Source organism: Chiloscyllium plagiosum, unplaced genomic scaffold (genome assembly GCF_037043375.1).
Source record: "Chiloscyllium plagiosum isolate Xiang-an unplaced genomic scaffold, Cpla_swu_hap1 HiC_scaffold_1, whole genome shotgun sequence".
Classification (NCBI taxonomy): domain Eukaryota; kingdom Metazoa; phylum Chordata; class Chondrichthyes; order Orectolobiformes; family Hemiscylliidae; genus Chiloscyllium; species Chiloscyllium plagiosum.
The window spans coordinates 159,223,397-159,245,664 of NW_028270139.1; positions in this window are offsets into that span (position 1 = coordinate 159,223,397).

Here is a 22,268-nt window from a genome sequence, read left to right on the forward strand (position 1 = left end):
TCAGAACATTCCTGCAGTGATCAGTACATTCCCACAGTGATCAGTATTTTCCCGCTGTGATCAATACATTCCCACAGTGAATAGTATATTCCTCCAGTGATCAATACATTCCCACAGTGATCAATCCATTCCCACAATAATGAATACATTCCCGCAGTGATCAATACATTCACACAGTGATCAGTACATTCCCACAGTGAACAGTATATTCCCGCAGTGATCAGTACATTCCCACTGAGTTCAGTACATTCCCGCAGTGATCAATACATTCCCAGATTGTTCAATACATTCCCACAGTGGTCAGTACATTCCCACAGTGATCAGTACATTCCCACAGTGATCAGTACATTCCCACAGTGATCAGTACATTCCCGCAGTGATCAATACATTCCCAGAGAGATCAATACATTCCCACAATGATCAGTGCACTCCCGCAGTAATCACTACATTCCCGCAGTGATCAGTACATTCCTACAGTGATCATTACATTCCCGCTATGATGAGTACATTACCGTGGTGATCAGTACATTCACACAGTGATCAGTACATTCCCGCTATGATCAGGGCATTCCCACAGTGATCAGTACATTCCCGCTATGATCAGTACATTCTCACAGTGATCAGTACATTCCCGCAGTGATCAGTACATGCCCGCAGTGATCAATACATTCCTGCAATGAACAGTACATTCCCACTGTGATCAGTACATTCCCTCAGTGATCAGTAAATTCCTGCTTGATCAGGATATTCCCACTGTGATCAGTACATTCCCAGTGATCAGTACATTCCCACAGTGATTAGTGCATTCCAACAGTGATCAGTATATTCCTGCAGTGATCAGCACATTCGCGCAGTGATCACAACATTCCCGCAGTGATCAATACATTCCCACAGTGATCAGTGCATTCCCACAGTGATCAGTATATTCCTGCAGTGATCAGCACATTTGCGCAGTGATCACAACATTCCCGCAGTGATCAGTATATTCCCACAGTGATCAGTACATTCCCGCATTGATCAGTATATTCCTGCAGTGAGCAGTACATTCCCAGTGATCAATACATTCCGACAGTGATCTGTACATTCCCACAGTGATCAATATATTCCCACATTAATCAATTCATTCCCGCAGTGATCAGTACATTCCCACAGTGATCAGTACATTCCCACAGTGAACAGTACATTCCCGCAGTGATTAGTACATTCCCACAGTGATCAAGACATTCCCACAATAATGAATACATTCCCGCAGTGATCAATACGTTCACACAGTGATCAATACATTCCCACAGTGAACAGTATATTCCCCCAGTGATCAGTACATTCCCACTGAGTTCAGTACATTCCTGCAGTGATCAATACATTCCCAGATTGTTCAATACATTCCCACAGTGGTCAGTATATTCCCACAGTGATCAGTACATTCCCACAGTGATCAGTACATTCCCACAGTGATCAATACATTCCCACAGTGATCAATCAATTCCCGCAGTGATGAGTACATTCCCACAGTGATCAGTACATTTCCTCCGTGAGCAGGACATTCCCACAGTGATCAATATGTTCCTGCAATGATCTGTACAATCCCGCAGTGAACAATACATTCCCGCAATGATCAGTACATTCCCAGTGATCAGAACATTCCCGCAGTGATCAGGACATTTTTGCAGTGATCAGTAATTTCCCACAATGATCAGTTATTAGTACATTTCCACATTGATCAGTAGATTCCCCCAGTGATCGGAACATTCCCACAGTTATCCGCACATTCCCACAGTGATCAGTGCATTCCCACAGTGATCAGTATATTCCCGCTTTGATCAGTACATTCCCACAGTGATTAATACATTCCCGCAGTGATCAACACGTTCCCGCAATGATCAGTTAATTCCCACAGTGATCATTACATTCCCGCAGTGAACAGTACATTCCCACAATGGTCAGAACATTTCCACAGTGATCAAAATATTCCCACAATGATCAGAACATTCCCACAGTGATCAGAACATTCCCACAGTGATCAGTTATTAGTACATTTCCACATTGATCAGTAGATTCCCGCAGTGATCGGAACATTCCCACAGTTATCCGCACATTCCCACAGTGATCAGGACATTCCCACAGTGATCAGTATATTCCCGCTTTGATCAGTACATTCCCACAGTGATTAATACATTCCCGCAGTGATCAACACGTTCCCGCAATGATCAGTTAATTCCCACAGTGATCATTACATTCCCGCAGTGAACAGTACATTCCCACAATGGTCAGAACATTTCCACAGTGATCAAAGTATTCCCACAATGATCAGAACATTCCCACAGTGATCAAAACATTCCAATAGTGATCAATACATTCCCACAGTGATCAGAACATTCCCGCCGTGATCAGTACATTCCCACAGTGATCAGTATATTCCCGCTTTGATCAGTACATTCCCACAGTGATTAATACATTCCCGCAGTGATCAACACGTTCCCGCAATGATCAGTTAATTCCCACAGTGATCATTACATTCCCGCAGTGAACAGTACATTCCCACAATGGTCAGAACATTTGCACATTGATCAAAATATTCCCACAATGATCAGAACATTCCCACAGTGATCAGAACATTCCCACAATGATCAGTTATTAGTACATTTCCACATTGATCAGTAGATTCCCGCAGTGATCGGAACATTCCCACAATGGTCAGAACATTTCCACAGTGATCAAAATATTCCCACAATGATCAGAACATTCCCACAGTGATCAAAACATTCCAATAGTGATCAATACATTCCCACAGTGATCAGAACATTCCCGCCGTGATCAGTACATTCCCACAGTGATCAGTACATTCCCGCAGTGATCAGTATATTCCCACAGTGATCAACACATTCCCACAGTGAACTGTATATTCCCCCAGTGATCAATACATTCCCACAGAGATCAATCCATTCCCACAATTCTGAATAAATTCCCGCAGTGATCAATACATTCACACAGTGCTCAGTTTCTTCCCACAGTGATCAAAACATTTTTCACAGTGATGAATACATTCCCACAGTGAACAGTATATTCCCGCAGTGATCAGTACATTCCCAGATTGATCAATACATTCCCACAGTGGTCAGTATATTCCCGCAGTGATCAGTACATTCCCGCAGTGAACAGTACATTCCCACTGTGATCAATACATTCCCGCAGTGATCAGTACATTCCCACAGTGATCAGTACATTCCCGCAGTGAACAGTACATTCCCACCGTGATCAATACATTCCCACAGTGATCAATACATTCCCACAGTGATCAGTACAATACCGCAGTGAACAGTACATTCCCGCAATGATCAGTAAAGTCCTGCTTGATCAGGATATTCCCTCTGTGATCAGTACATTGCCAGTGATCAGTAAATTCCCGCAGTAATCAATACATTCCCACAATGTTCAGTACACTCCCGCAATGATCAGTACATTCCGACAGTAATCAATACATTACCGCAGTGATCAGTAAATTCCCACAGTGTTCAGTACATTCCCACAATGATCAATAAATTCCCACAGTGATCAATACATTCTCATACTGATCTCTCAATAGATTGCCACAGTGATCAATACATTCCCACTGTGATCAATCCATTCCCACAGTGATGAGTACATTCCCACAGTGAACAGTATATTCCCGCAGTGATCAGTATATTCCCACAGTGATCAGTACATAACCGCAGTGATCAATCTATTCCCAGATTGATCAATACATCCCCACAGTGGTCAGTACATTCCCACAGTGATCAATACACTCGCAGAGAGATCAATACATTCCCACAGTGTACAGTTTGTTCCCGCAGTGATCGATACATTCCCACAGTGATCAATACATTCCCACAGTGATCAATACATTCCTGCAGTAATCAGTACATTCCCAATGATCCGTACATTCCCAGTGATCAGTACATTCCCGCAGAGATCAGCACATCCTGCTATGATCAGCACATTCCCGCGGTGATTAGTACATTTCCGCTGTGATTAGTACATTCCAACAGTGATCAGTACATTCCAACAGTGATCAGTACATTCCTGCAGTGATCAGTACATTCTGACAGTGATCTGTACATTCCCACAGTGATCAATATATTCCCACAATAATCAATTCATTCCAGCAGTGATCTGTACATTCCCGCAGTGATCAGTAAATTCCTGCTTGATCAGTATAATCCCATAGTGATCAGTACATTCCAACAGTGATCTGTACATTCCCGCAGTGATCAGTATATTCCTGCAGTGATCAGTAATTTCCCAGTGATCAGTACATTCCAACAGTGATCAGTACATTCCGACAGTGATCTGTACATTCCCACAGTGATCAATATATTCCCACAATAATCAATTCATTCCAGCAGTGATCTGTACATTCCCCCAGTGATCAGTAAATTCCTGCTTGATCAGTATAATCCCACTGTGATCAGTACATTCCCAGTGATCAATACATTCCCACAGTGATCAGTACTTTCCCACAGTGATCAGTGAATTCCCACAGTGATCAGTATATTCCTGCAGTGATCAGTACATTCCCACTGAGTTCAGTATATTCTCGCAGTGAACAGTACATTCCCACAATGATCAGTACAGTTCCACAGTGATCAAAACAATCCAACACTGATCAATACGTTCCCACAGTGATCAGAACATTCCCGCAGTGATCAGTACATTCCCATAGTGATCAGAACATTCCTGCAGTGATCAGTACATTCCCACAGTGATCAGTATTTTCCCGCTGTGATCAATACATTCCCACAGTGAATAGTATATTCCTCCAGTGATCAATACATTCCCACAGTGATCAATCCATTCCCACAATAATGAATACATTCCCGCAGTGATCAATACATTCACACAGTGATCAGTGCATTCCCATAGTGATCAGAACATTCCTGCAGTGATCAGTACATTCCCACAGTGATCAGTATTTTCCCGCTGTGATCAATACATTCCCACAGTGAATAGTATATTCCTCCAGTGATCAATACATTCCCACAGTGATCAATCCATTCCCACAATAATGAATACATTCCCGCAGTGATCAATACATTCACACAGTGATCAGTACATTCCCACAGTGAACAGTATATTCCCGCAGTGATCAGTACATTCCCACTGAGTTCAGTACATTCCCGCAGTGATCAATACATTCCCAGATTGTTCAATACATTCCCACAGTGGTCAGTATATTCCCACAGTGATCAGTACATTCCCACAGTGATCAGTACATTCCTACAGTGATCATTACATTCCCGCTATGATGAGTACATTACCGTGGTGATCAGTACATTCACACAGTGATCAGTACATTCCCGCTATGATCAGGGCATTCCCACAGTGATCAGTACATTCCCGCTATGATCAGTACATTCACACAGTGATCAGTACATTCCCGCAGTGATCAGTATATTCCCACAGTGATCAGTATATTCCCGCAGTGATCAGTACATTCCCACAGTGATCAGTACATGCCCGCAGTGATCAATACATTCCTGCAATGAACAGTACATTCCCACTGTGATCAGTACATTCCCTCAGTGATCAGTAAATTCCTGCTTGATCAGGATATTCCCACTGTGATCAGTACATTCCCAGTGATCGGTACATTCCCACAGTGATTAGTGCATTCCAACAGTGATCAGTATATTCCTGCAGTGATCAGCACATTCGCGCAGTGATCACAACATTCCCGCAGTGATCAATACATTCCCACAGTGATCAGTGCATTCCCACAGTGATCAGTATATTCCTGCAGTGATCAGCACATTTGCGCAGTGATCACAACATTCCCGCAGTGATCAGTATATTCCCACAGTGATCAGTACATTCCCGCATTGATCAGTATATTCCTGCAGTGAGCAGTACATTCCCAGTGATCAATACATTCCGACAGTGATCTGTACATTCCCACAGTGATCAATATATTCCCACATTAATCAATTCATTCCCGCAGTGATCAGTACATTCCCACAGTGATCAGTACATTCCCACAGTGAACAGTACATTCCCGCAGTGATCAGTACATTCCCACAGTGATCAAGACATTCCCACAATAATGAATACATTCCCGCAGTGATCAATACGTTCACACAGTGATCAATACATTCCCACAGTGAACAGTATATTCTCTCAGTGATCAGTACATTCCCGCAATGATCAATCCATTCCCAGATTGATCAATACATTCCCACAATGGTCAGTACATTCCCGCAGTGATCAATACACACCCAGAGACATCAAAACATTTCCACAGGGTTCAGTTCGTTCCCGCAGTGATCGATACATTCCCACTGTGATCAATACATTCCCACAGTGAACAGTATATTCCCCCAGTGATCAATACATTCCCACAATAATGAATACATTCCCGCAGTGATCAATACATTCCCACAGTGATCAGTATATTCCCACAGTGACCAATACATTCCCACAGTGATCAATCAATTCCCGCAGTGATGAGTACATTCCCACAGTGATCAGTACATTTCCTCCGTGATCAGGACATTCCCACAGTGATCAATATGTTCCTGCAATGATCTGTACAATCCCGCAGTGAACAATACATTCCCGCAATGATCAGTACATTCCCAGTGATCAGAACATTCCCGCAGTGATCAGGACATTTTTGCAGTGATCAGTAATTTCCCACAATGATCAGTTATTAGTACATTTCCACATTGATCAGTAGATTCCCCCAGTGATCGGAACATTCCCACAGTTATCCGCACATTCCCACAGTGATCAGTGCATTCCCACAGTGATCAGTATATTCCCGCTTTGATCAGTACATTCCCACAGTGATTAATACATTCCCGCAGTGATCAACACGTTCCCGCAATGATCAGTTAATTCCCACAGTGATCATTACATTCCCGCAGTGAACAGTACATTCCCACAATGGTCAGAACATTTCCACAGTGATCAAAATATTCCCACAATGATCAGAACATTCCCACAGTGATCAGAACATTCCCACAGTGATCAGTTATTAGTACATTTCCACATTGATCAGTAGATTCCCGCAGTGATCGGAACATTCCCACAGTTATCCGCACATTCCCACAGTGATCAGGACATTCCCACAGTGATCAGTATATTCCCGCTTTGATCAGTACATTCCCACAGTGATTAATACATTCCCGCAGTGATCAACACGTTCCCGCAATGATCAGTTAATTCCCACAGTGATCATTACATTCCCGCAGTGAACAGTACATTCCCACAATGGTCAGAACATTTCCACAGTGATCAAAATATTCTCACAATGATCAGAACATTCCCACAGTGATCAAAACATTCCAATAGTGATCAATACATTCCCACAGTGATCAGAACATTCCCGCCGTGATCAGTACATTCCCACAGTGATCAGTATATTCCCGCTTTGATCAGTACATTCCCACAGTGATTAATACATTCCCGCAGTGATCAACACGTTCCCGCAATGATCAGTTAATTCCCACAGTGATCATTACATTCCCGCAGTGAACAGTACATTCCCACAATGGTCAGAACATTTGCACATTGATCAAAATATTCCCACAATGATCAGAACATTCCCACAGTGATCAGAACATTCCCACAATGATCAATTAGTACATTTCCACATTGATCAGTAGATTCCCGCAGTGATCAATACATTCCCACAATATTCAGTACACTCCCGCAATGATCAGTACATTCCGACAGTAATCAATACATTACCGCAGTGATCAGTAAATTCCCACAGTGTTCAGTGCATTCCCACAATGACCAGTACATTCCCACAATGATCAATAAATTCCCACAGTGATCAATACATTCTCATACTGATCTCTCAATAGATTGCCACAGTGATCAATACATTCCCACTGTGATCAATCCATTCCCACAGTGATGAGTACATTCCCACAGTGAACAGTATATTCCCACAGTGATCAGTATATTCCCACAGTAGTCAGTACATTCCCACAGTGATCTATACACTCGCAGAGAGATCAATACATTCCCACAGTGTACAGTTTGTTCCCGCAGTGATCGATACATTCCCACAGTGATCAATACATTCCCACAGTGATCAATACATTCCTGCAGTAATCAGTACATTCCCAATGATCCGTACATTCCCAGTGATCAGTACATTCCCGCAGAGATCAGCACATCCTGCTATGATCAGCACATTCCCGCGGTGATTAGTACATTTCCGCTGTGATTAGTACATTCCAACAGTGATCAGTACATTCCTGCAGTGATCAGTACATTCTGACAGTGATCTGCACATTCCGACAGTGATCAATATATTCCCACATTAATCAATTCAATCCCGCAGTGATCTGTACATTCCCACAGAGAACAGTACATTCCCGCAGTGATCAGTAAATTCCTGCTTGATCAGTATAATCCCACTGTGATCAGTACATTCCCAGTGATCAATACATTCCCGCAATGATCAGTACATTCCCACAGTGATCAGTACATTCCCGCAGTGATCAATACATTCCCAGATTGATCAATACATTCCCACAGTGGTCAGTACATTCCTGCAGTGATCAGTACATTCCCACAGTGATCAGTACATTCCCGCAGTGATCAATACATTCCCAGAGAGATCAATACATTCCCACAGTGATCAGTGCACTCCACCAGTGATCACTACATTTCCGCACTGATCAGTACATTCCTACAGTGATCATTACATTCCCGCTATGATGAGTACATTACCGTGGTGATCAGTACATTCACACAGTGATCAGTACATTCCCGCAGTGATCAGTGCATTCCCACAGTGACCAGGACATTCCCACAATAATCATTACATTCCTGCAGTGAACAGTACATTCCAGCAGTGATCAGTACATTCCCACAGTGATCAGTACATTCCCGCAGTGATCAGCACATTCCTGCTATGATCAGTACATTCCCGCGGTGATTAGTACATTCCCGCTGTGATTAGTACATTCCAACAGTGATCAGTACATTCCCGCAGTGATCAGTATATTCCCACAGTGATCAGTATATTCCCGCAGTGATCAGTACATTCCCACAGTGATCAGTACATGCCCGCAGTGATCAATGCATTCCTGCAATGAACAGTACATTCCCACTGTGATCAGTACATTCCCTCAGTGATCAGTAAATTCCTGCTTGATCAGGATATTCCTACTGTGATCAGTACATTCCCAGTGATCAGTACATTCCCACAGTGATCTGTGCATTCCCACAGTGATCAGTATATTCCTGCAGTGATCAGCACATTCGCGCAGTGATCAGCACATTCGCGCAGTGATCACTACATTCCCGCAGTGATCAGTATATTCCCACAGTGATCAGTACATGCCCGCAGTGATCAATACATTCCTGCAATGAACAGAACATTCCCACTGTAATCAGTACATTCCCACAGTGATCAGTAAATTCCTGCTTGGTCAGGATATTCCCACTGTGATCAGTACATTCCCGCAGTGATCAGTACATTCCCACAGTGATCAATATATTCCCACATTAATCAATTCATTCCCGCAGTGATCAGTACATTCCCACAGTGATCAGTACATTCCCACAGTGAACAGTACATTCCCGCAGTGATCAGTACATTCCCACAGTGATCAAGATATTCCCACAATAATGAATACATTCCCGCAGTGATCAGTATATACCAGCTGTGATCAGATTGTTCCCACAGTGGTCAGTACACTCCCGCAATGAACAGTACATTCCGACAGTGATCAATACATTACCGCAGTGATCAGTAAATTCCCACAGTGTTCAGAGCATTCCCACAATGACCAGTACATTCCAACAATGATCAATAAATTCCCGCATTGATCAGTAAATTCCCACAGTAATCAATACATTCCCACAGTGAGCAGTACATTCCCATAGTGATGAGTACATTCCCACAGTGAACAGTATATTCCCGAAAGTGATCAGTACATTCCCACAGTGATCAGTACATACCCGCAGTGATCAATCCATTCCCAGATTGATCAATACATCCCCACAGTGATCAGTACATTCCCACAGTGATCAATACACTCGCAGAGAGATCAATACATTCCCACAGAGTTTAGTTTGATCCCGCAGTGATCGATACTTTCCCACAGTGATCAATACATTCCCACAGTGATCAATACAATCCTACAATGAACAGTACATTCCCGCAGTGAACAGTACATTCCCACAGTGAACAGTACATTCCCACAGAGATCAGTACATTCCTGCAGTGATCAGTACATTCCCAGTGATCTGTACATTCCCAGTGATCAGTACATTCCCACGGTGATTAGTACATTCCTGCTGTGATCAGTACATTCCAACAGTGATCAGTACATTCCCGCAGTGATCAGTATATTCCTGCAGTGATCAGTAAATTTCCAGTGATCAGTACATTCCAACAGTGATCAGTACATTCCGACAGTGATCTGTACATTCCCACAGTGATCAATATATTCCCACAATAATCAATTCATTCCAGCAGTGATCTGTACATTCCCGCAGTGATCAGTAAATTCCTGCTTGATCAGTATAATCCCACTGTGATCAGTACATTCCCAGTGATCAATACATTCCCACAGTGATCAGTACTTTCCCACAGTGATCAGTGAATTCCCACAGTGATCAGTGCACTCCCGCAGTAATCACTTCCCGCAGCCATGAGTGCATTCCCGCAGTGATCAGTAAATTCCCACAGTAATCAATATATTCCCACAGTGAGCAGTACATTCCCGCAGTGATCAGTACATCCCCACAGTGATCAGTACATTCCCACAGTGATCAGTACATTCCCGCAGTGATCAGTACATTCCCACAGTGAACAGTATATTCCCCCAGTGATCATTACATTCCCGCAGTGAACAGTACATTCCCACAATGATCAGTACAGTTCCACAGTGATCAAAACAATCCAATACTGATCAATACGTTCCCACAGTGATCAGTACATTCCCGCAGTGATCAGTACATTCCCTCAGTGATCAGTACATTCCCGCAGTGATCAGTACATTCCCACAGTGATCAGTACATTCCCAGAGAGATCAATACATTCCCACAATGATCAGTGCACTCCCGCAGTAATCACTACATTCCCGCACTGATCAGTACATTCCTACAGTGATCATTACATTCCCGCTATGATGAGTACATTACCGTGGTGATCAGTACATTCACACAGTGATCAGTACATTCCCGCTATGATCAGGGCATTCCCACAGTGATCAGGACACTCCCTGTGATCATTACATTCCCACAGTGATCAGTACATTCCCGCAGTGATCAATACATTCCTGCAATGAACAGTACATTCCCACTGTGATCAGTACATTCCCTCAGTGATCAATTCATTCCCACAGTGATCAGTACATTCCCACAGTGATCAGTAAATTCCTGCTTGATCAGGATATTCCCACTGTGATCAGTACATTCCCAGTGACCAGTACATTCCCACAGTGATCAATACATTCCCACTGTGATCAGTGCATTCCCACAGTGATCAGTATATTCCTGCAGTGATCAGCACATTTGTGCAGTGATCACAACATTTCCGCAGTGATCAATACATTTCCACTGTGATCAGTTCATTCCCGCAGTGATCAGTATATACCAGCTGTGATCAGATTGTTCCCACAGTGGTCAGTACACTCCAGCAATGAACAGTACATTCCGACAGTGATCAATACATTACCGCAGTGATCAGTAAATTCCCACAGTGTGCAGTGCATTCCCACAATGACCAGTACATTTCCACAATGATCAATAAATTCCCACAGTGATCAGTACATTCCCGCAGCCATGAGTGCATTCCCGCAGTGATCAGTAAATTCCCACAGTAATCAATATATTCCCACAGTGAGTAGTACATTCCCGCAGTGATCAGTACATCCCCACAGTGATCAGTATATTGCCACAGTGATCAATACATTCCCACTGTGATCAATCCATTCCCACAGTGATGAGTACATTCCCACAGTGAACAGTATATTCCCGAAAGTGATCAGTACATTCCCACAGTGATCAGTACATACCCGCAGTGATCAATCCAATCCCAGATTGATCAATACGTCCCCACAGTGGTCAGTACATTCCCACAGTGATCAATACACTCGCAGAGAGATCAATACATTCCCACAGTGTTCAGTTTGTTCCCGCATTGATCGATCCATTCCAACAGTAATCAATACATTCCCACAGTGATCACTTCATTCCCGCAGTGAACAGTACATTCCCACAGAGATCAGTACATTCCTGCAGTGATCAGTACATTCCCAGTGATCCGTACATTCCCAGTGATCCGTACATTCCCGCTGTGATCAGTACATTCCTGCAGTGATCAGTATATTCCTGCAGTGATCAGTAAATTCCCAGTGATCAATACATTCCAACAGTGATCAGTACATTCCGACAGTGATCTGTACATTCCCACAGTGATCAATATATTCCCACATTAATCAATTCATTCCTGCAGTGATCAGTAAATTCCTGCTTGATCAGTATAATCCCACTGTGATCAGTACATTCCCAGTGATCAGCACATTCCCAGTGATCATTACATTCCCGCAGTGATCAATACATTCCTGCAATGAACAGTACATTCCCACTGTGATCAGTACATTCCCTCAGTGATCAGTAAATTCCTGCTTGATCAGGATATTCCCACTGTGATCAGTACATTCCCAGTGATCAGTACATTCCCAGTGATCAGTACATTCCCACAGTGATCAATCCATTCCCACAATTATGAATACATTCCCGCAGTGATCAATACATTCATACAGTGATGAGTACATTCCCTCAGTGATCAGTACATTCCCAGATTGTTCAATACATTCCCACAGTGGTCAGTATATTCCCACAGTGATCAGTACATTCCCGCAGTGACCAGTACATTCCCACAGTGAACAGTACAGTTCCACAGTGATCCAAACAATCCAATACTGATCAATACATTCCCACAGTGATCAGTACATTTCCACAATGATCAATAAATTCCCACAGTGATCAGTACATTCCCGCTGCCATGAGTGCATTCCCGCAGTGATCAGTAAATTCCCACAGTAATCAATATATTCCCACAGTGAGTAGTACATTCCCGCAGTGATCAGTACATCCCCACAGTGATCAGTACATTCCCACAGTGATCAGTATATTGCCACAGTGATCAATACATTCCCACTGTGATCAATCCATTCCCACAGTGATGAGTACATTCCCACAGTGAACAGTATATTCCCGAAAGTGATCAGTACATTCCCACAGTGATCAGTACATACCCGCAGTGATCAATCCAATCCCAGATTGATCAATACGTCCCCACAGTGGTCAGTACATTCCCACAGTGATCAATACACTCGCAGAGAGATCAATACATTCCCACAGTGTTCAGTTTGTTCCCGCATTGATCGATCCATTCCAACAGTAATCAATACATTCCCACAGTGATCACTTCATTCCCGCAGTGAACAGTACATTCCCACAGAGATCAGTACATTCCTGCAGTGATCAGTACATTCCCAGTGATCCGTACATTCCCAGTGATCCGTACATTCCCGCTGTGATCAGTACATTCCAACAGTGATCAGGACATTCCCGCAGTGATCAGTACATTCCCGCAGTGATCAGTATATTCCAACAGTGATCAGTAAATTCCCAGTGATCAATACATTCCAACAGTGATCAGTACATTCCGACAGTGATCTGTACATTCCCACAGTGATCAGTAAATTCCCACTGTGATCAGTACATTCCCACAGTGATCAGTGCATTCGCACAGTGATCAGTACATTCCCACAGTGATCAGTACAATCCCACTGTGATCAATACTTTCCCGCAATGATCAATACATTCCCAAATTGATCAATAGATTTCCACAGTGAACAGTACATTCTGACAGTGATCTGTACTTTCCCACAGTGAACAGTACATTCCCGCAATGATCAGTAAATTCCTGCTTGATCAGGATATTCCCACTGTAATCAGTACATTCCCACAGTGATGAGTACATTCCCACAGTGAACAGTATATTCCCGAAAGTGATCAGTACATTCCCACAGTGATCAGTACATACCCGCAGTGATCAATCCAATCCCAGATTGATCAATACATTCCCACAGTGGTCAGTACATTCCCACAGTGATCAATACACTCGCAGAGAGATCAATACATTCCCACAGTGTTCAGTTTGTTCCCGCATTGATCGATCCATTCCAACAGTAATCAATACATTCCCACAGTGATCACTTCATTCCCGCAGTGAACAGTACATTCCCACAGAGATCAGTACATTCCTGCAGTGATCAGTACATTCCCAGTGATCCGTACATTCCCAGTGATCCGTACATTCCCGCTGTGATCAGTACATTCCTGCAGTGATCAGTATATTCCTGCAGTGATCAGTAAATTCCCAGTGATCAATACATTCCAACAGTGATCAGTACATTCCGACAGTGATCTGTACATTCCCACAGTGATCAATATATTCCCACATTAATCAATTCATTCCTGCAGTGATCAGTAAATTCCTGCTTGATCAGTATAATCCCACTGTGATCAGTACATTCCCAGTGATCAGCACATTCCCAGTGATCATTACATTCCCGCAGTGATCAATACATTCCTGCAATGAACAGTACATTCCCACTGTGATCAGTACATTCCCTCAGTGATCAGTAAATTCCTGCTTGATCAGGATATTCCCACTGTGATCAGTACATTCCCAGTGATCAGTACATTCCCAGTGATCAGTACATTCCCACAGTGATCAATCCATTCCCACAATTATGAATACATTCCCGCAGTGATCAATACATTCATACAGTGATGAGTACATTCCCTCAGTGATCAGTACATTCCCAGATTGTTCAATACATTCCCACAGTGGTCAGTATACTCCCACAGTGATCAGTACATTCCCGCAGTGACCAGTACATTCCCACAGTGAACAGTACAGTTCCACAGTGATCCAAACAATCCAATACTGATCAATACATTCCCACAGTGATCAGTACATTCCCGCAGTGATCAGTACATTCCCACAGTGATCAGTACATTCCCACAGTGAACAGTATATTCCCCCAGTGATCATTACATTCCCGCAGTGAACAGTACATTCCCACAATGATCAGTACAGTTCCACAGTGATCAAAACAATCCAATACTGATCAATACGTTCCCGCAGTGATCAGTACATTCCCGCAGTGATCAGTACATTCCCACAGTGATCAGAACATTCCCGCGGTGATCAGTACATTCCCACAGTGATCAGTACTTTCCCGCTGTGATCAATACATTCCCACAGTGAATAGTATATTCCCCCAGTGATCAATACATTCCCACAGTGATCAATCCATTCCCACAATAATGAATACATTCCCGCAGTGATCAATACATTCACACAATGATGAGTACATTCCCACAGTGAACAGTATATTCCCCCAGTGATCAGTACATTCCCACTGAGTTCAGTACATTCCCGCAGTGATCAATACATTCCCAGATTGTTCAATACATTCCCACAGTGGTCAGTATATTCCCACAGTGATCAGTACATTCCCAACAGTGATCAGTACATTCCCGCAGTGATCAATACATTCCGAGAGAGATCATTACATTCCCACAATGATCAGTGCACTCCCGCAGTAATCACTACATTCCCGCACTGATCAGTACATTCCTACAGTGATCATTACATTCCCGCTATGATGAGTACATTACCGTGGTGATCAGTACATTCACACAGTGATCAGTACATTCCCGCTATGATCAGGGCATTCCCACAGTGATCAGGACATTCCCTCAGTGATCATTACATTCCTGCAGTGAACAGTACATTCCCGCAGTGTTCAGTACATTCCCACAGAGATCAGTACATTCCCAGTGATCCGTACATTCCCAGAGATCAGCACATTCCTGCTATGATCAGTACATTCCCGTGGTGATTAGTACATTCCCGCTGTGATCAGTACATTCTAACCGTGATCAGTACATTCCTACAGTGATCAGTATATTCCCGCAGTGATCAGTATATCCCAGTGATCAGTACATTCTGACAGTGATCTGTACATTCCCACAGTGATCAATATATTACTGCAGTGATCAGTACATTCGCACAATGATCAGTACATTCTGACAGTGATCTGTACATTCCCACAGTGATCAATATATTCCCACATTAATCAATTCAATCCCGCAGTGATGAGTACATTCCCGCAGTGATCTGTACATTCCCATAGAGAACAGTACATTCCCGCAGTGATCAGTAAATTCCTGCTTGATAAGTATAATCCCACTGTGATCAGTACATTCCCAGTGATCAGTACATTCCCGCAATGATCAGTACATTCCCACAGTGATCAGTACATTCCCGCAGTGATCAATACATTCCCAGATTGATCAATACATTCCCACAGTGGTCAGTACATTCCCACAGTGATCAGCACATTCCCGCAGTGATCAACACATTCCCAGAGAGATCAATACATTCCCACAGTTATCAGTACATTCCCACAGTGATCAGTACATTCCCGCAGTGATCAACACATTCCCAGAGAGATCAATACATTCCCACAGTGATCAGTGCACTTCCGCAGGGATCACTACATTTCCGCACTGATCAGTACATTCCTACAGTGATCATTACATTCCCGCTATGATGAGTACGTTACCGTGGTGATCAGTACATTCACACAGTGCTCAGTACATTCCCGCTATGATCAGTGCATTCCCACAGTGACCAGGACATTCCCACAGTGATCATGACATTCCCGCAGTGATCAGCACATTCCTGCAATGAACAGTACATTCCCGCAGTGATCAGTAAATTCCTGCTTGATCAGGATATTCCCACTGTGATCAGTACATTCCCAGTGATCAGTACATTCCCACAGTGATCAATACATTCCCACAGTGATCAGTTCATTCCCACAGTGATCAGTATATACCAGCTGTGATCAGATTGTTCCCACAGTGGTCAGTACACTCCCGCAATGAACAGTACATTCCGACAGTGATCAATACATTACCGCAGTGATGAGTAAATTCCCATAGTGTTCAGTGCATTCCCACAATGACCAGTACATTTCCACAATGATCAATAAATTCCCACAGTGATCAGTACATTCCCGCAGCCATGAGTGCATTCCCGCAGTGATCAGCAAATTCCCACAGTAATCAATATATTCCCACAGTGAGCAGTACATTCCCGCAGTGTTCAGTACATCCCCGCAGTGATCAATCCATTCCCAGATTGATCAATACATCCCCACAGTGGTCAGTACATTCCCGCAATGACCAGTACATTCCCACAATGATCAATAAATTCCCACAGTGATGAGTACATTCCCACAGTGAACATTACATTCCCACAGTGATCAGTAAATTTCTGCTTGATCAGTACAATCCCACTGTGATCAGTACATTCCCAGTGATCAGTACATTCCCGCAGTGATCAATACATTCCCACAGTGATCAGTGAATTCCAACAGTGATCAGTATATTCCTGCAGTGATTAGCACATTCCCGCAGTGATCTATACATTCCCACAGTGAACAGTACATTCCCAGTGATCAGCACATTCCTGCTGTGATCAGTACATTCCCACAGTGATCAGTACATTCCCAGTGATCCGTACATTCCCAGTGATCAGTACATTCCTGCTATGGTCAGCACATTCCTGCTATGATCAGTACATTCCCGCAGTGATCAGAATGTTTCTGCAGTGATCAGTACTTTCCCAGTGATCAGTACATTCCTGCAGTGATCAATACATTTCCACAGTGATCAGTGCATTCCCACAGTGATCAGTATATTCCTGCTGTGATCAGCACATTCCTGCAGTGATCACAACATTCCCGCAGTGATCAATACCTTCCCACAGTGATCAGTGCATTCCCACAGTGATCAGTTCATTCCCACAATGATCAATAAATTCCCACAGTGATCAGTACATTCCCGCAGCTATGAGGGCATTCCCGCAGTGATCAGTTCATTCCCACAGTGATCAGTGCATTCCCGCAGTGATCAGTGCATTCCCGCAGTAATCAATACATTCCCACAGTGAGCAGTACTTTCTCGCAGTGAACAGTATATTACCGCAGTGATCAGTACATTCCCACAGTGATGAGTACATTCCCACAGTGATCAATACACTCACAGAGGGATCAATACATTCCCACAGTGTTCAGTTTGTTCCCGCAGTGATCGATACATTCCCAAAGTGATCAATACATTCCCACAAGGATCAATACATTCCTGCAATGAACAGTACATTCCCGCAGTGAACAGTACATTCCCACAGAGATCAGTACATTCCTGCAGTGATCAGTAAATTCCCAGTGATCCGTACATTCCCAGTGATCCGTACATTCCCGCAGTGATCAGCACATTCCTGCTATGATTAGTACATTCCCGCAGTGATCAGTGTATTCCTGCAGGGATCAGTACATTCCCAGTGATCAGTACACTCCAACAGTGATCTGTACATTCCCACAGTGATCAATATATTCCCACATTAATCAATTCATTCGCACAGTGATCAGTACATTCCCGCAGTGATCTGTACATTCCCACAGTGAACAGTACATTCCCGCAGTGATCAGTAAATTCCTGCTTGTTCAGTATAATCCCACTGTGATCAGTACATTCCCAGTGATCAGTACATTCCCGCAGTGATCAGTACATTCCCGCAGTGATCAATACATTCCCAGAGAGATCAATACATTCCCAGATTGATCAATATATTCCCACAGTGGTCAGTATATTCCTGCAGTGATCAGTACATTCCCAGAGTGATCAGTACATTCCCGCAGTGATCAAAACATTCCCAGAGAGATCAATACATTCCCACAGTGATCAGTGCACTCCCGCAGTGATCACTACATTCCTAAAGTGATCCTTACATTCCCGCTATGATGAGTACATTACCGTGGTGATCAGTAGATTCACGCAGTGATCAGTACATTCCCGCTATGATCAGTGCATTCCCACAGTGAACAGTAAATTCGCGCTGTGTTCAGTACATTCCCACAGTGATCAATTCAATCCAACAGTTCAGTACATTCCCGCAGTGATCAGTACATTCCCACAGTGATCAATACATTCCCACAGTGATCAGTGCATTCCCACAGTGATCAATACACTCGCAGAGAGATCAATACATTCCCACAGTGTTTAGTTTGTTCCCGCAGTGATCGATACATTCCCAAAGTGCTCAATACATTCCCACAGTGATCAATACATTCCTGCAATGAACAGTACATTCCCGCAGTGAACAGTACATTTCCACAGAGATCAGTACATTCCCAAAGCGATCAGTTCATTCCTGCAGTGATCAGTACATTCCCAGTGATCCGTACATTCCCAGTGATCAGTACATTCCCGCAGTGATCAGCACATTCCTGCTATGATCAGTACATTCCTGCTGTGATTAGTACATTCCAACAGTGATCAGTATATTCCCGCAGTGATCAGTATATTCCTACGGTGATCAGTATTTTCCGACAGTGATCTGTACATTCCCACAGTGATCAATATATTCCCACATTAATCAATTCATTCCCGCAGTGATCAGTACATTCCCGAAGTGACCTGTACATTCCCACAGTGAACAGTACATTCCCAGTGATCCGTACATTCCCAGTGATCAGTACATTCCTGCTATGGTCAGCACATTCCTGCTATGATCAGTACATTCCCGCAGTGATCAGAATATTCCTGCAGTGATCAGTACATTCCCAGTGATCAGTACATTCGCACAGTGATCAGTACATTCCGACAGTGATCAGTATTTTCCGACAGTGATCTGTACATTCCCACTGTGATCAATATATTCCCACATTAATCAATTCATTCCCGCAGTGATCAGTACATTCCCGCAGTGATCAGCCCATTCCCACAGTGAACATTACATTCCCGCAGTGATCAGTAAATTCCTGGTTGATCAGTATAATCCCACTGTGATTAGTACATTCCCGCAGTGATCAGGACATTCCCACAGTGATCATTACATTCCCGCAATGAACAGTACATTCCCGCAGTGTTCAGTACATTCCCACAGTGATCAGTACATTCCCGCAGTGATCAATACATTCCCAGAGAGATCAATAAATTCCCACAGTGATCAGTGCACTCCCGCAGTGATCACTACATTCCCGCAGTGATCACTACATTCCCGCACAGATCAATACATTCCCTCAGTGATCAATTCATTCCCACAGTGATTATCGCATTCCCGCTGTGATCAGATTATTCCCACAGTGGTAAGTCCACTCCCGCAATGATCAGTACATTCCGACAGTGATCAATACATTACCGCAGTAATCAGTAAATTCCCACAGTGTTCAGTGCATTCCCACAATGACCAGTACATTCCCGCAATGATCAATAAATTCCCGCATTGATCAATACATACCCACAGTGATCAATCCATTCCCACAGTGATGAGTACATTCCCACAGTGAACAGTATATTCCCCCAGTGGTCAGTACATTCCTGCAGTGATCAGTACATTCCAACAGTGATCAGTACATTCCCGCAGTGATCAATACATTCCCAGAGAGATCAATACATTCCCACATTGATCAGTGCACTCACGCAGTGATCACTACATTCCCACAATGATCAGTATATTCCTACAGTGATCATTACATTCCCGCTATGATGAGTACATTACCGTGGTGATCAGTACATTCACACAGTGATCAGTACATTCACACAGTGATCAGTACATTCCCGCTATGATCAGGGCATTCCCACAGTGTTCAGTACATTCCCACAGTGTTCATTACGTTCCCGCAGTGATCAAAACATTCCCAGAGAGATCAATACATTGGTCAGTACATTCCTGCAGTGATCAGTACATTCCAACAGTGATCAGTACATTCCCGCAGTGATCAATCCATTCCGAGATTGATCAATACATTCCCCCAGTGATCAATACATTTCCACAATGATCAATCCATTCCCACAATAATGAATACATTCCAGCCGTGATCAATACATTCACACAGTGATCAGTATATTCCCACAGTGATCAATACATTCCCACTGTGATCAATCCATTCCCACAGTGAACAGTATATTCCCGCAGTGATCAGTACATTTACGCAGTGTTCAGTACATTCCCGCAGTGATCAATACATTCCCAGATTGATCAATACATTCCCACAGTGGTCAGGACATTCACACAGTCATCATTACATTCCCGCTGTGATCAGTACATTCCCGCAGTGATCAGGACATTCCCGCAGTGTTTCAGGACATTCCCTCAGTGATCAATTCATTCCCACAGTGATCAATACATTCCTGCAGTGATCAGTACATTCCCGTAGTGGTCAGGATATTCCTGCAGTGATCAGTGCATTCCCGCTGTGAACTGTACATTCCCACAGTGATCAGTACATTCCCGCAGTGAACAATACATTCCCGCAATGATCAGTAAATTCCTGCTTGGTCAATATATTCCCACTGTGATCAGTACATTCCCAGTGATCAGTACATTACTGCAGCGATCAATACATTCCCACAGTGATCAGTGCATTCCCACAGTCGTCAGTATATTCCTGCAGTGATCAGCACATTCCCGCAGTGATCACAACATTCCCGCAGTGATCAACATATTCCCACAGTGATTAGTGCATTCCCACACTGACCAGTTCATTCCCGCAGTGATCAGTATATTCCAGCTGTGATCAGGTTATTCCCACAGTGATCAGTACACTCCCGCATTGATCAGTACATTCCCACAGTGATCAATACATTACCGCAGTAATCTGTAAATTCCCAGTGTTCAGTGCATTCCCACAATGATCAATAAATTCCCACAGTGATCAGTAAATTCCACCAGTTATGAGTGCATTCCCGCAGTGATCAGTTCCTTCCCACAGTAATCAATATATTCCCACAGTAAGCAGTACATTCCTGCAGTGATCAATACATTCCCACCGTGAACAGTATATTCCCGCAGTGATCAGTTCATTCCCACAGTGATCAATCCATTCCCAGATTGATCAATACATCCCCACAGTGGTCAGTACATTCCCACAGTGATCAATACACTCACAGAGAGATTAATACATTCCCACAGTGTTCAGTTCGTTCCCGCATTCATGGATACATTCCCACAGTGATCAATACATTCCCGCAGTGATCAATACAATCCTGCAATGAACAATACATTCCCACAGTGAACAGTACATTCCCACAGAGATCAGTACATTCCTGCCGTGATCAGTACATTCCCAGTGATCCGTACATTCCCAGTGATCAGTACATTCCCG